Consider the following 14,592-nt stretch of genomic DNA (forward strand, 5'->3'; position numbering starts at 1 on the left):
CACCCATACACTAAAATATATTTAAATAAAGGAAATGAAACTTCCCCATCAATGAAAATAGTGTATGTGGGGGAGAGTGGAGAAGAAAAGACAAAAATGAGTCTGTAGAGCATCTCTGTATGGTCAACTAAGAATCAACTTTTAAGATAGAGAACTTCGGCCATTACCATATTTTAAAGGTAATAGTCACTTACTTCACAGGTTTGGGTAAGGTTTATTTGTCACACATTGGTGCTGAAGGAGTTATTTAGGATTTAAAGTTCACTCAAAGAGAAAGTACTTGGCGTAGGCTCTGTATCTCAAATGGACTCTGTTATCCTTGAAGAGACCTTGTGACAGGGTGAACAAAAAATCCCCTACCTTTTAAAGCAGAGCAGCTAACAATTCAATATTTAACCTATATGTGTTCTGCTGGAGCAATCCTTCCCCAGCCCATGTTTTTGCAGTCTTAACACCACTCTAAGGTTAGCTGGAGCTTTTAGTACCCGAGTCAAAGCTTTCCCTCATTACTGAACAAGGATTTTTGACGAACAACAAAACAACAATAAAATATATCAAAAAAGAGCATCTACAACAATCTTGCTTTGCTATAAGTGCAACTAAGTCTAAATGTGAAAAAAAAAAATAAAAAGGCAAAACAAAACCTTGCAGCACAGCACTTCAAGGACATATCACAATGCAGTCTCTATCAAAAATCTTACAATGAGCACTTGACAAGAGGAGGGAGGGGAAAGGCAGCAACCATTTTCTTGCTGGACTAAAAAGACTTGAGAAAATTTGTGATAAGGCCCAGGATGGCTGCTTTGCAAAGGTCTCAGCGGTGGAGTAGGGAAACTTGGCGTTTGGGGCTGTGTACGTGGGAAGTAAAGTGACCAGCAGATGGAAAGCTGAAGATCAGAGGTTTGGATGAAATTCTAACCAATTTTGAACTGTAATCTGGAGAAAGACAAGTCTCCTTCCCCTCAACACCCACGTCCCCTCCCAAAAAAGAAAAAAAAATAATAATCTGCTACCTTTTGAGTTTACATCATATCAGCACCTTGGGTCTTTCCAGAGCAAATCATCAGTCACTATGAAAACTTAGGTGGGCAGTTTGTGTGAGACACGTTACCCTTTGTTACGGAGTTAAGATGAAACCACAAGACTCATTTCACTCAGAACCTCAAAATATACCCAACGCTACAGAACTCACCCAAAATGTTGCAAGACCCCCACTGTAACATGAAGTCAAAACTCTAAAAAACACCCCATTACAGGGGAATGTAGCATCCGCTAAAAACGTGCTGTGAGTCCCCCAAATCACCACCTTCTGGAGGAGAAAGTAACACAGACCGTGTGCTTGCTTTCTGGTTTCAGAGACAGCAGGCTGTATCATAGGATCAGAGAATCACACAATGGTTTGCGTTGGAGGGGACTTTAAAGCCCACCCATCCCGAAGCCCAGCCGTGGGCAGGGCTGTCCCCCCCAGCTCAGGCTACCCAGGGCCCCATCCAACCTGGCCTTGAGTGCCTGCAGGGATGGGGCACCACAGCTTCTCTGGACAGATTGTAGCCTGAATGCATGTTTCAGCTTTTCACACAGATGGATGCTGCCCTTTTCTCAGCAGTACTCTCTGAAAGGGAGCACTAGAGGAAAGCAGGGAAACAGCACAGGATTTGGGTTGATTCTTCTGATTGATACCAAGTGCTCATGTTGTAAGGGTGGGCTGCTCCCCAGAACTGGGCCTGCACTGGTGGGGCCTGGAGGTCCCAGAGCGGCGGTGCTCCGAGCCCTTTGCTTCCAGCAGGCCTATGTCACATGGACACTGCTGGGGACCCTGCAGCAACACAGCCGAGCAAGGGACACAAAATGGACACCAGCCCTAAACAACCAGCAAGAAGCAGGGTTGACGGGCAGTCTCCTGGCTGGACTCTACTGAGAGATATGAGCACGGAGGGGGTGCAAGGCCTGTGCTCAGCACCTTGAGGCCTAAGGGGAGAGCCTGCCCCAAACTCTGCAAGGTGACATCATGCAAGAACATGTGCTGCTCACAAGTGGGAGCTATGCACCTCTGCAACCTGTCTGGTTGCAAGCAAAGGGTTAAAAACAAATAAAAAACTAAAACAGATGAAACTTAGGCCACTGTTCTTTGAGCCGTGCTCAGACACGCTCTTTGAAGGAAGAGTGCCTTTCTTAAAATATATTTGAATGTGCTATTTTTGTCTTTATCTTAGAAGGCTCCTTACAGCCCTGCAATTGATGACAATAATAGGTTTCTCAGAGCCAGACAAGTCAGAGAGGTTTTATACCTTCATATGTGGCAAACTATACAGAGTTTGCTGCCTTCATTTTTGCAGTGCCAAACGCAGCTCCCCACCCCACGACACTGACAGGCACAGCAATCCAGCTGCTCAGTGCCACCGCTGATGCTGTTCAACTTGCCTAAGTATATGAGTGCATGAAAGCCAAGACCAGGGAGAACTGATGCCTGCACTTGTAGATGTGGCTATCTCTATCACAGAGGTGTGGGAGAGGCAAAAGGATCACCCTGATTTTACAGGCAGAAAAATATGCCATTCTGATCACAGTTCTTCACTGGAAGCTATGCAGTATCAAAAAAGGCCTAAGAGGGGAAACATTGTTGCCCCATCACCAATTACTTTGCATCCATCAAACGCTGTTAGTTTTTTCTGTTTATTTTTTGGTTTTTTTTTAAAGTATTTCTAAGGAAGCTGAAATGAAACTGCCTTATCTCGCAAGTTGCTATGACACATCATAAAGAGACGCAGCCTTCCAGCACCAGAATCTCGCAATGACACTACAGATCCCAGGGCTGCTCTCCCTCAGCTCACCACTATCTTCACAGAACTGAGAGCGCGGAGGAAGGCCCTCACCCAGCAACTTTCTTAGAGACGCATATTCCCTGCTAGATGGCAACAAACCAAAAATTACAGTAGTTTAAAACATTCACAGCAGAATATTATCTCACTGCTTTAGTAAACCTGTAGCAGATTACATGACTGGGGTTTTTTTTTTACACTTTTCTCACACTCGTTACCAGATGCTAAATTACAATCTCAGTTTACAACAGCAAACCTCCCAGTATCCCTGGAAATGGCCCGAAGAAGCACACGCAATGGAATTCTGAGCTTAAAACCTAGGAAGTCCCACTTCCTACCCAGCCCTCTTGAGTGCTTCCCAAAAGCAAAGTAACCTGAAAGAAGGACTTACTCTATGGTCCCAAACCCAATCAGTGATCGGTGGAGGCCAACAACACAAAGTGCTGCGCTGGAGATTTTATTCAGCCTCCAAACATAACGTGAGTCAGTCTTAGATAGGGAGGTTACTCATGCTGTGGTTACTCACAGGACTACCTGGCCCCACTGTGCCCAGGGCAGGGCACACATCAATGGCAGGACTGCCGAGTGCCACCCTTACCACTGTACCTACAGGCTGAGCCTACGCTCTGTGCCCAGACTGGCATCCACAGTGAAGCCCATGTGATCTGCTCTGCCATTCGAGTTGAATTACTTGTATTTGAGCTTTTCAGACGTTCTGGTTTGACTGACGCCCTCATAATGCTGCTCAGCCCCTTGCTGGAGTCTCCCAACTTCAGAAACTTGATCTACTTATCAGCTGCAGCAGAAAGGATCATAAAAGCATTTATTTTCAACAAAAGCTTGGAGTGCAGCATGTAGGAGCCTCTCCTTTTTCCAAAGTACATGAGATTATTAGCTATAGAAGAAAAATGCACGATACATTTTCATCCTATAAAAAATTGCTTATCTAAATTCTAACTTAACAGACCCTCTGGCATGACCTTCTTTTACGAATTACAAAGCCACAGGTTAACTTCCACGCTATATATGCATACGTGGAGCGTTGATGAAGCAGCACTTGCGATGTTAAAACTCCAACCAAGGATAAGGCTCAGGAAAGCAGGTAACAATGAATCACAATATCCCGAGTTGGAAGGGATCCACAAGGATCACCGAGTCCAACTCCTGGCTTCACACAGCAACACCCAAAAATCAGACCCCATGTCTGAGAACCTACCAGGAACATCATGCCATGTCCCCACAGCGGGTGACAAAGTGAAGTGGGCACTTCTACGGAAACACTGTCTTATGAGGAACGTAGTGGTGACAGCACACCCTCCAGTTGAGGAAGGAGGCAGTCCCAGCACGGTGCCCGCAGGCCAGCCGGGATGCAGGGCAGCAGGAGCAGCGGGGCAAGGCCCAAGCCGGCCCAGAGGGCTCTCTGCAGCACATACAGCAGAATTACAGCTGTCAGAGATATAAAACTTCACCCTTGTGATTATGTGCATAACACGCAATTAAGTGCTTTGCAGAGTTTTCCATAAATAGTTCAGCTGTGGGTCACTGTATCTATTTCACTGCTATTAGATTAGTCTGTAAAAACCTATGAGCACCACCGGTGCTGGTCATGGTCGGCATGGCCGTGCCGGGACACGACAAGAGGTCGAATGCTACCGGGTGAGCGCGTCGGCATCACCAAGTTTCACACCCCGGCTATTCCAGCCTGGGCGGCGGGCACGAAACCGATCTGAGAAGCCGGCAGAGGATGAGTAGGCATTATCCACTTACTGACTGGTGAACTGCCAGTTCATTTCACTTGCAAATCATCCCTCCGGTACTTAAGCATCTGGCTGGCAGCTTTTGGTCATTACCCCGTACTGTGACAGCACACAAAACCCAGCCGTCCTGCACTCCAGCAGTCTCCCACTCTAGGGGCAGAGCAGAAGTCATTCCCCATTCCTGCGAGGCACCTCCGCACCGCGACCCGTCGGATGCCGCCACCTCGCGCGGGGACACGCGTGGGTCCCCTCGGCGGCGCGGGGACAGGCACACCCCGCCCGGCCCCGCGCGTTGACAACTTCCTCGCTGCCGCCCCGCGCCTCCCTCCCTCCCTCCCTCCCGCCGCTCCGCGCGGCTCTACCGCCGGCCCCGCCCGGAGCAGCCCGCCGCAGCAGGCAGGTAGGGGCCGGGCAGCCCCCGCCGCGGCCCCGCGGGGAGGAGGAGGATGAGGCGCTGCGGGCAGGGCCTCGGCGCTGCGGACCGAAAGTGAGCTGCAAACTTTTTTTTTTTTTTTTTTAATTTTGCAAGCGAAGCCCCAGCTCATGCAAAAATGAAACTTGCGAAGCGCTGCCCTACCTGGCGCCAAGTCTGCAACAAGTGCACGGGGGCCGGCACGAGGGGCTCTGATTTTTCTCTCTTTTAGGCGCCGCGCGAGCGACCGCACTATTAATTGATCACCGCGCCGCCGGGGCCGGGTCCTACTTTACTTACGGCGCAGCCCGTAAACAAATATCGCTCCGCCAGGAAACGCAAACTCCCCCGGCCCGCACGGCCCGGCCCGGCCCGGCCCCGCCGCCGGCACCCGCCCCGGCCCCCGCCCGCCCGGCACATGGCGGGTCCGCGCCCCGCGGGGAGGCTGCGGAGCGGGCGCTTACCTCCGGCACGGCCTCCCGCGGCGGCTCCGGCCGCGCCGCCCTTCCCTCGCCCGTGATGCACGAAATCCCGCTGTCAGCAAATCGCTGTCAAATTATTTTCTCGCAAAAGAGCGAGGAGAGGAGGAAAAAAAAAAAAAAAAAAAAAAAAAGCAGAAGCAGAAGGGGGAGGAGGCAGCTGGAGGCGACGGGATCCCTCCGCCTGGCTCTGGGTAGCGAAGCAGGAAGTAAGGTGTCGGCGGCGCCGCGGCCGCGGCCGCCCGGCCCCGCGGCGGGGCGAGGGCGAGGGGCGCCCGCCGCCCCCGGGGCCCGCTCCGCCCGCTCCGCCGCGCCGCGGCCCCCCTCGGCGGCCCCTCCTCTCGGCGCAGGTGCCGGGGCGACCGGCGGAGAGCTGTCAGCGGCTGCCGGCGGGGCTCGGGCCGGCCGCGGGCTCCCGGCGCCGCGTGCCGCAGGGCGGAGGGGCCGAGGCCGGCTCCCGCCCGGCCGGCGGCACCGCCGTCCCTCCCCCGCGGCGCTGAGGGAGGGGGCGCCCGGCGGCGGCTGGAGGATGGGGTCCCGCCGCCCGGGCTGTGAGGGAGCGGCCGGGCCGCGTCACCCCCCGCCCCGCCGCCCGGAGAAGCCGAGGCCGAGCGTTGGGGGGGCCGGGGAGGGGGCGGCGGCGGCGCCGGGAGAGGAAAGTTGTGCCGGGCTCTGTCAGCGGGCTGGTCGGCTCCGGGCGGGCTGAGGGTTAACCGGGAAGTTCACGCTCTCGCACAGCGAGCCCCGTGGAAAGTTGCCGCTCCGGTCGCTGGTTTTTGCCACTGCTAGTCTTAAGCTGTCCCTTTCTTTCCCCGTTAATTCTGCAGAAGGGTTCTGGTGGCGTTCCTTCCCGGCCCTGCCTCCCCTGAGCTGGGAATATACGTTACATTGCACCAAAACGTTCCCTTGCGGGGAAGGATTTCGCATCTCGAGGACGGAGACGCGGAGCGCGCGGCTCCTGCGGCGCTCCGTGTGAGCTCAGGGAGTTACTGCGAGAAACCATGGCTGGGGAGAGAGAAACCGAAACGGGGTGGTGAGGGCCTACTTCTGCCTTCAGAAGAGAAGGAAGAAGAAAAAAGACAAAACTCTCCCTGCTTATGGCTGCAGCAGAAATAGCGCTGTGGCGTGTTAGCGTCTCTGTTTCAGCCTTACGCTGTAATGGTTACCAGCAGCCTCCTTTCGTTTTTATGGTCATCCTGGTTTCCTGGTTGCGTGACGCTTCCACTGGGCCACTGTTCTTAATCATTTAACCTTCGATGAGATTGTTTTGATTTACAGTGCAGATTAGAGCAGACTGAAGAAGCATGATATCACCGGGTGGCTGTTAGCTCCTCTGCGCCCCATGCAAAGGTCTCCACTGTTTAAGATGTCAGGAGAGAGGTCTCGTTTTCCTTCCCCAGCCAGCCGGTCGTTTTCTAATTTTATTTTTACATAAGTGAAAAATCGCATTCAGATACTGTGACTTTGCCGTGCTGAGCTGTGCAGAATCTACACTGAGTTCTGGATTCAATGGATGGCTTGTTTGCTCGCTGGAGTCCCAAGTCACATAAACTATGTTGAAAATAGAATTAAAACCACAGCTCGACGTGTGCCTTGCCTCTGTTTGTTTTTTGTGTCTAGTCTGAAGCCCGGAATAGCCCATATTGCTTGCGATTTCCAAAATGACTTCTGAAAATAAGCTGTGTGATCTAACAGTCTGTATAGCTTTCTCTCAGCATCCCAGCTTGTTCAAGTGATCGATGTGAACAGATCCGCATCGAGTTGGTGAGGTGGTACTTCGTTTAACTGAAGCTTGCAGGCTTGAGTTGCAATTCTCAAAGCAAGAGCAAATGTATGGTGTAATTTCAATTTGAACAAAGGATCATTATCTAGCCGCCGCCTGATATGCTGCGAGCTCGACCTGCGTTGCTCTGCCATAACAAGTACATACATAGAATTTCTGAATGAAGGCAAGTAGGTTATTAGCTTTGGACAATGTTTCGAGAAAAATGTGGGGGTTGGCTCTAGCTATACCACATTCTTTGTACTTATCCTGCAGTTTATGAATTGGTCTTCATCAGAAGCACAAAGCCCTAATTGATGTTCTCAGTTTTCATGATCCTTCTTCTAATTTTTGAGGATTTGAAGACCGAGCTTCCCGGTTTCGAATAGCAAATCATATTCCTATTTCCGGTATTAAACCTCAGAGGAACTCTACAAACTTGTCATGATTTTGCTTAACGGCATTTTGACCATGGTAGCTGGCAAGTATGAGTGCTGGCCAAGCACCCACTGCCAGCCTGCCTCCAGCCCGAGAGGGGGATCTGCTCACTCTTCCCCACCTGACCCTAGTGAGGCCAGGCAGCTGGTCCTCTTTTGGGCTGGTTTCCTGCTGGCTCTGTGATCAGCAGGGGCTGGAGCTGTGGGATGCACCGACGGAGCTGGCTGGGAAGGCTGGGGCATCCGCTTGCTGCAATGAGCTGTCAGGGCAGCTCAGCTGTCTCCTGAAACCTCCCACCACTTACAGACAACAGAGAAGCAGCAAATGTCTTAACGGTAACTGCTATCTCTCTGTCAGATTTTTGTCAGAGATTAATGAATTTTAATTTTTACTAAGCAGGGCTGTTTCAGAAATGAAAGAAGTACAGAAGTTGGGAAGCAACAGAGGTCTCTGATCATCTTTCTGGTTAATTCCTCTCTGATACAAGATTGCTGTGTCATTATGTTCCCAAATGCCTTCAGTTTTATTAGTAGGCTTTGCCTTGAATTTGTGGGCTTTCCAAGAAAGACTGCGCTAAAGAAAACGGAATGTGGTTGTGGTAGAAGCAACCAACCCTTGTTCACAGCAGCTGGAGCAGTGAAACTACATCCCTTAGGGCTCCTTAGTGAATCACATCTATGTGAGTGTCGCTGCTCAGAGGCATGGCAGCCAAAGGATGGCTATCCACCCAGATCCTCCGTTTTGCATGACTGCTTCCAAGCTGAATTTTGAATTGCAGGCACTATCTTAAAAAATAAACAAATGAATTAGATCTCAATTACCAACTTGGTTGGACAAAACTAATGGTAGGTTTACGATTGTTTTGACCTGGATTTTTTGGCCATTTTTGCACACTGATACAGAATTCAATATTAAAAGCAAGTTTGGTCTCAGAATCTGACATCCTACATAATGTGGGCCGTGGCGTTTGTAACTAAGATTAGAACTTGCTGGGTTAATTTTCCCCCAAAAATAGCCAAGCTGGAGATTTCGAGAAAAGACTGCTCCCTACCAACAGTTGTTTTGGTGTAATTACCGGTTGTCTCGTGGCTAAATGTTTGAACCTGAGTGTTCATTTTGACTTGTCAGTTTTCCAGCATGACTTTGCTGTTTCTTTCTCTTCAAAATCAGTTTGGAATTGTCTGAATGGATTTAGTCAGTCATTTACCTCTGTCTTTTTCCTGTTACAAATGAGAAGCACCAGGGCCCCACAGAATTGACACAAATAGGGTAAGAACAGTTTAGAACACTGGACATATGTTTTCTGTGATCGCATTCGCTGTGCATCCAAAGGGAAGTAGGTACAGAATCCCATATACCTGAATACAGGAAAAACAAATGATGATTGGCAATGGTTTTTCTCAGAGATCAGCAAGTGTAATGCTTGCAGCCCCTCTTCTGCCTCCATCTTCCTTGCCTTTGTGGGTGCTGTAGTGTAATCTTCCTCATTGCTGCTTCTCTTTGTGGGAAGCAAAGGACATTGATAGCTCGCAGAGGACAGTTTTGGCTCTTTGTTATCACTTCTTATGGCTTCCATTGCAGGTTGGGAAAGAATGGCCATTTAAACTCACAGAAGCCCTTTTTGGTGGGTGGGCCATCTGGAACCACACAGCATCACCACAAACGAGGCCCTGCTGTCCCCTGCAGAAGTTAGTTCCCAGCACGTGGCTTTGCCTCTGTCTGTCACCACTGTCTCTACTCCTTGCTCCCCCTGGTGTGCCAGATCAATGCCCAGTGCTGGCAGGAGGCCTGTGCGATTTTCCCTGAATTGCCTCGCTGAATCAGCCGAACAAGCAGCGAGCGCCCAAAAGTGGGATTTGCAGCAGCGCTGGCTTAAATTGCCTTTAATCAGCGTGGAACCACAGCTGCCGTCTAATCCAGCAGACAAGATGCTCCGTAACAAGGTCAGTCAAAGCAGAGAGCCACCATCTTGGTAGGGAGAAGTTTTATTTTTTAAAAAAGCAGGAATGAAAAGCAACACCCGCACACACACCTGTGGCTACAGCCCCCTTTGCATGCACCACAGTTGGCTCTGTGAGTCCACAGACACCTGTTTTCTCTTGCCTTGCACCTCACAGGATTTTTACCATGGCTCAGCACAGTTTGTGTATGAATACATCGCTGCGCTGCTCCTCCAGCGGCCTCCTCCTTTGGGCTGGCCCTGGGTTGCAGAGGCACTGTGGAGTCGGGCACCTGGGGCATGGAGCAGCTTTCCTTAGGATCCCAACCTTAAACTTTCCATTTCTAGATTCAGCTGTTCGCAAGGATCCTCTGAAGCAAAGCAAGGCCTAAAGAGTGCTTTGGCTTCTTTGGTAAAGAAGCTGCAGATACGCAAATCAGAAATAGTGCCGAGTCAGAGACTTTTTTTCAATGACTTTATGAGTGTTTTGCAAGTGCGTGAGAGCTGTAGGGAGGAACACAAGATAGAGGCGTTGGGAGTTTTAAAGGGGACATTTTGTTTTCTGTGCATTAGTTCCTATTTCTCTTGGAAGAGCTACGTAGATGAACATCCTGTCAGGAATAACATGGGCGTGTGTGTGTGCACGAGGTGCAGTGACACAGACCACCCTGCAGATGACATCCCGGGGAATAACATTCATGTTTGTGTGAGAAAAAGGGGATGCTTTCATTTATAAAACGCACAACCATGTGTATTTATACATTTACAAATCTATATGACATATATCATATAAATTATGTAAGTTTATACATTATGATTGCATAAACATATAAAGCTCATTTATCTTCATAAACATAACACAACTGAAAACTTTTTTTAAAAAATAATTTCCAGATTTTAAGTTGATTTGGGGGTTTGAGCCATATTAAAGTCTGCTCACCCTGCTACAATTTTTTTTTTTTTGTATCAGTAGATCTGAGGGGGTCTTGGAATCAGAGGCCCAATAATCCTCTCCCCATCTTTCAGATAGATAAAATGGGGAGCAGAAGCAGTCCAGCATCACCCTGGAAACTACTTCCTGAGGTAAAGCAAGAAACAAAGTCTTCTAAGTCTTCTTATGGCTATAGGTCCAACTCACAGAATCATAAGGGTTGGAAGGGGCCTCTGGAGACCATCGAGTCCAACCCCCCTGCTAAAGCAGGCTCCCTACAGCAGGTCCCACAGGCAGGCCTCCAGGTGGATCCTGAATATCTCCAGACAAGGAGACTCCACAACCTCTCTGGGCAGGCTGTTCCAGTCCACCACCACTCTGGCAGCAAAGAAGCTCTTCCTTGTGTTACTCTGGAACTTCCTGTGTGCCAGTTTCTGCTTGTTGCTGCTTGTTCTGTTGCTGCGCGCCACAAAACTCTGGGTGTGTGAAGCTTTGACTGACATGCAAGAAGTAGTTTATCCTCCTGGCTTTGCATGCCCTCCTGGTGGTAGAAGTTGAGAAGTGCTACACGAAGAAACGCATCTAAATACCCCTCTGCTAGAAAGATATACAAAGTCTCATTCGCAGACAAAGATTCTATTCAGTTACAGTGGGAAACTGTCTTTATGGAGACCTTCTCAACTTTAAATCCAGAGAAATGCAGTTGCAGATTAAAAGCTGAATCTCCTTCCGCTGAGCACCCCCCGCTAGTCCTTGTGAACTGTGCTTGCTTGGCTTTAAATTCCTGTCATGGAATTAAATCGACAGAAACAGAAAGAGGCTTGGGTATGGCTTATGGCACAGAGCTGTGTTAATTTCCAAGGTGTTTGCTGCATGGCAGAAACACTTTCTGAGTCTGAGAAGGAAAAAATTAAGCTGATTGTATGCAAAATTTTTTTAAAGATAAAAGGTAAACAGTCGTGGAAAAGACAGGTGACAGTGAGGGAAAAGACAGGAAGGAAGAAAGCCTGGCATCTTTAAATTACTTTAAATTATAGTTAATCTAGGTCATTTTCTGTAACAGAAGGATGATATCTAACTACAGATATGATTAAGTCACTGTGGTTCCCTACCACAACGTGTAACACGTCCAAGTCCACACTGACAGCAGAGATCAAGAATAAAGTTTTCCAGTATGTATAGTGAATTTCGGTCCAGTTACAACAGTGTTATTTCTGATCAGAACTAATGTTGTAATTATATCATCATCTTCTCTCTTTTCTGTTCTATATTCCTCAGCATGGAAGTGTGTTATTTTGCTGATTTATGCAGATCTGAATATACTCTTTGTCTGCTTTGCTGAGAGACTTTAAAAGAAAGCAGCCACATGTTCTTCTCTGGACCTTCCCATTCAGAGCTGTAACCTGAATCTTTAAACTAGCTTGTGATAGTCATATTTACTGGTTACTTCTAGCTCTCACTGCTTCTTGCTTATTTATTTGTGACACACGTGACCATGGGTAGATATGTAAGGATGCAGATGTCATGATTTAAAAAAATACTGTTAACTAACAAGTCTAGACTCTAACCGTACTTCCAGTGTATATACAATATATGTGTTTATAGACACTGGCGTAGGGTACTATACATCAAATTGAAATAAGCAGTATTAGTTCACATATTTTTATAGTGATGGAAATGCACTTACAGTAGAGAGCAAGCACATTTACATTTCTGTGTCACTGTTTTTGTTTGGTTGCCCCAGAACACTTGGGGAGCTGAGTTCTGCACTGACTAACAGAAAGCAGAGAATGCAGTGGAGTTACTGTATTGATGCAGAGAGGCTGGGAGCTTGGGGAGACCCTTGCAGAGCAGGCTGACATTAATAATAGAGGGAGAGCAATTTGTTTGATTGCTGTGGAATTTTTGCTGGCAGCAGATGATAAGTAAATATGTAATGTCTTGCTGTATATGTCTCCTGATGGGCAAATTTTGCTTCTAACGTTGAAGAAACTGCCTCCATCCCATTCAAACGGCTTGTGACTCTCCAAATAAGTATAGAAGTTGGGAAACAAAGCAGAAGTTCCTCAAAACAATCTCTGTGCTGTGCTCCAAATGCAAAAGTTTGGGACAAGCTTCAGTTTGTGAAACAAAACATCTCAGACTGTTGAGTCTTCTCTGCTGCAGAGAGAGCTAATGGTGCAAACTGGGAGCGAGATTGTTTTCAGAGCGGGAAAAGAAAGACTCTCTCCCACATCAGTAGAGTGGGGGATTTTCCTCAAAAAGCTTCTAAAGCTTTCTTCTAGCTCTGTGTAGTACCGACTCTCTCCTATGTCTGAGAGATCCCAGGGAACTTGCCAGAGATGACTGCATGACGTAAGGGAGCAGTCATCTCTGGCAATCTCTGGAGCCTCATCCCTTAGTCTGTGGTACCCACAGCATTGCCAGCTTGCCAGAAAAGCTTGGAATATGGGCCATCACAAAGAGGAAGGGAAAAAGGTTTCTCCGTTCGACATTGGCTTTAGATGATAAGTCGGTCTGCACAATCCATTCCTCTGTATTCAAAAGTTTTAGCAATGGCAAGACATACATCTTTGTTGTTTTGGTTCTGTTTTATAACATCTGTGCCCTGTCATTGCACAGATATCTCCACCAAGTCCCTCAGAAGTACAGGTGCAGCTCCTTGACTTTCTATTTTGAGACCGGCGCCGCTGAATAATATGGAAGCTAGTGATAGCTGGAGATTGAGACATCGATAAGACTTCTGCAGCCCAGGGAGGGGCAAAGCAGCTACTTATACCTCCTGGAAATCCCCCTATGGGCAGTTGTGGGTGTATTTCACTTTCTTTGCACTGCTTGAATGATGTACTGGGAAGAAAGGAGTGTGAAAAGAAAAAATAATCAGCCCTAGTGATTCATTCTGAACCTACTGTCTTCTTAAAATATGATCAGCCCAAGGAGAGAGTACAGGGTAGAGCGAGGCCTGTTCCAGACTTCTTCTAAGACTGCAGTGTCGGAGGCTGTTCTTGTTGAAGCATCTGCCGAAACCTCTGGAGCCTGTGTTTAGTGGTCAGTCCTGCATGGAGGTCCCTGCTAGAGATGTGCCAGTGTTTTTCCCTTTCTATTACAAGCTATCTGAAGATCTTGGACCTGTTCCACACTTGAACTCCAAGCATTTTTGTTGTCTATCTGACCTTGCAATATGATAGGCTGGAAACTTTTACTGCTTGGCTTTCTGCAAGGCTTGTTTCACAATCTGGGTAACGTAGGTTTCTCTGCTTCCCATTCCCACTTCTGTAATGTTTATCATTTTCAATTGTATGTCTGGTTTGGTGTTCATTTCTGCGGCATCTGCCTACATTTCATGCACTTCTTCATCTTATCTCCAATTGCTATCTGCCCTCTCAATCAGCTCATCTCTTTTTATTAGTGATAGATCGTGTCGGTTTTCATGTTGCGTATGCTTTAGGATAGTAACGTCTTGCCTTGCCAGCAGACAGATTTTAAGGCTGTGATAACATATATATGTTTGTCTGAGGGATGTGAAAACAATTTTGTGAGCGTTGTTTATGAAAACTGGGTTTTGCACAGCCTCAGTAGTTTTCACACGCTGCATCTGACCGCCCTCAAAGAAGCGACAAGTAGAGCTGATGGCGTCGCAAGCCCCTTGTTTACATCTGTTTGTCACTAACTGAACACAGAAACCCTCAGCTTTTCCCTTGCTGAGAGGACCACTGTGAGGACAGTTTTCGTTAAATTACCCTGCATTTTCTTTGCTCTTTTTTAACCTCTGATTATATCTTCTTTCCCTTTCCTAATTTTTTCTTCTACTGACCTTGTACTGCGCATAAACATTCTTCTTAAGGAAATTGGTGACATATTCATAGTTAATTTTTTATGCGTCAGATTTTGTGCCCGGTACATCATGATCCAGTTACATCTTCACTTGTGTGCTGTAACCCTGGCTTTCCCCTTTTCCTCTCTGCTGCCAACAAAGTGAGTTGATTTTCTAATAACCTCAAGTGCCTCCTTTTATCCTTAACTCTCTGCAGATGCTTCTCTCCTCCAGCCTTGCT

At 48.0% G+C, this 14,592-nt stretch overlaps 1 protein-coding gene and 1 long non-coding RNA gene across 13 annotated transcripts in view; one reads left to right on the top strand and one right to left on the bottom strand.

The window, feature by feature from the left end:
* TRERF1 (transcriptional regulating factor 1) overlaps positions 1–5,554 on the bottom strand; it is a 103,037-nt gene extending 97,483 nt beyond the window's left edge. For 6 of the 12 annotated variants that reach the window (XM_040697388.2, XM_040697391.2, XM_015283853.4 and 3 more), the window contains exon 1: positions 5,453–5,554. The gene's annotated coding sequence lies outside the window, so the exon portion shown is untranslated. Of the gene's footprint in view, positions 1–4,586; positions 4,829–5,153 lie in introns of those variants that run through there. The other 6 variants (XM_015283850.4, XM_046939664.1, XM_046939663.1 and 3 more) reach the window with 4 other exon arrangements.
* Positions 4,943–7,056, top strand: LOC124417881. The gene is made up of 2 exons (XR_006938991.1): positions 4,943–5,063; positions 6,295–7,056. It is a non-coding gene; the product is annotated as an uncharacterized LOC124417881 (long non-coding RNA).
* The last annotated feature ends 7,536 nt before the right edge of the window (positions 7,057–14,592 follow it).

The sequence above is a fragment of the Gallus gallus genome, chromosome 3, assembly GCF_016699485.2.
Source record: "Gallus gallus isolate bGalGal1 chromosome 3, bGalGal1.mat.broiler.GRCg7b, whole genome shotgun sequence".
NCBI lineage: Eukaryota > Metazoa > Chordata > Aves > Galliformes > Phasianidae > Gallus > Gallus gallus.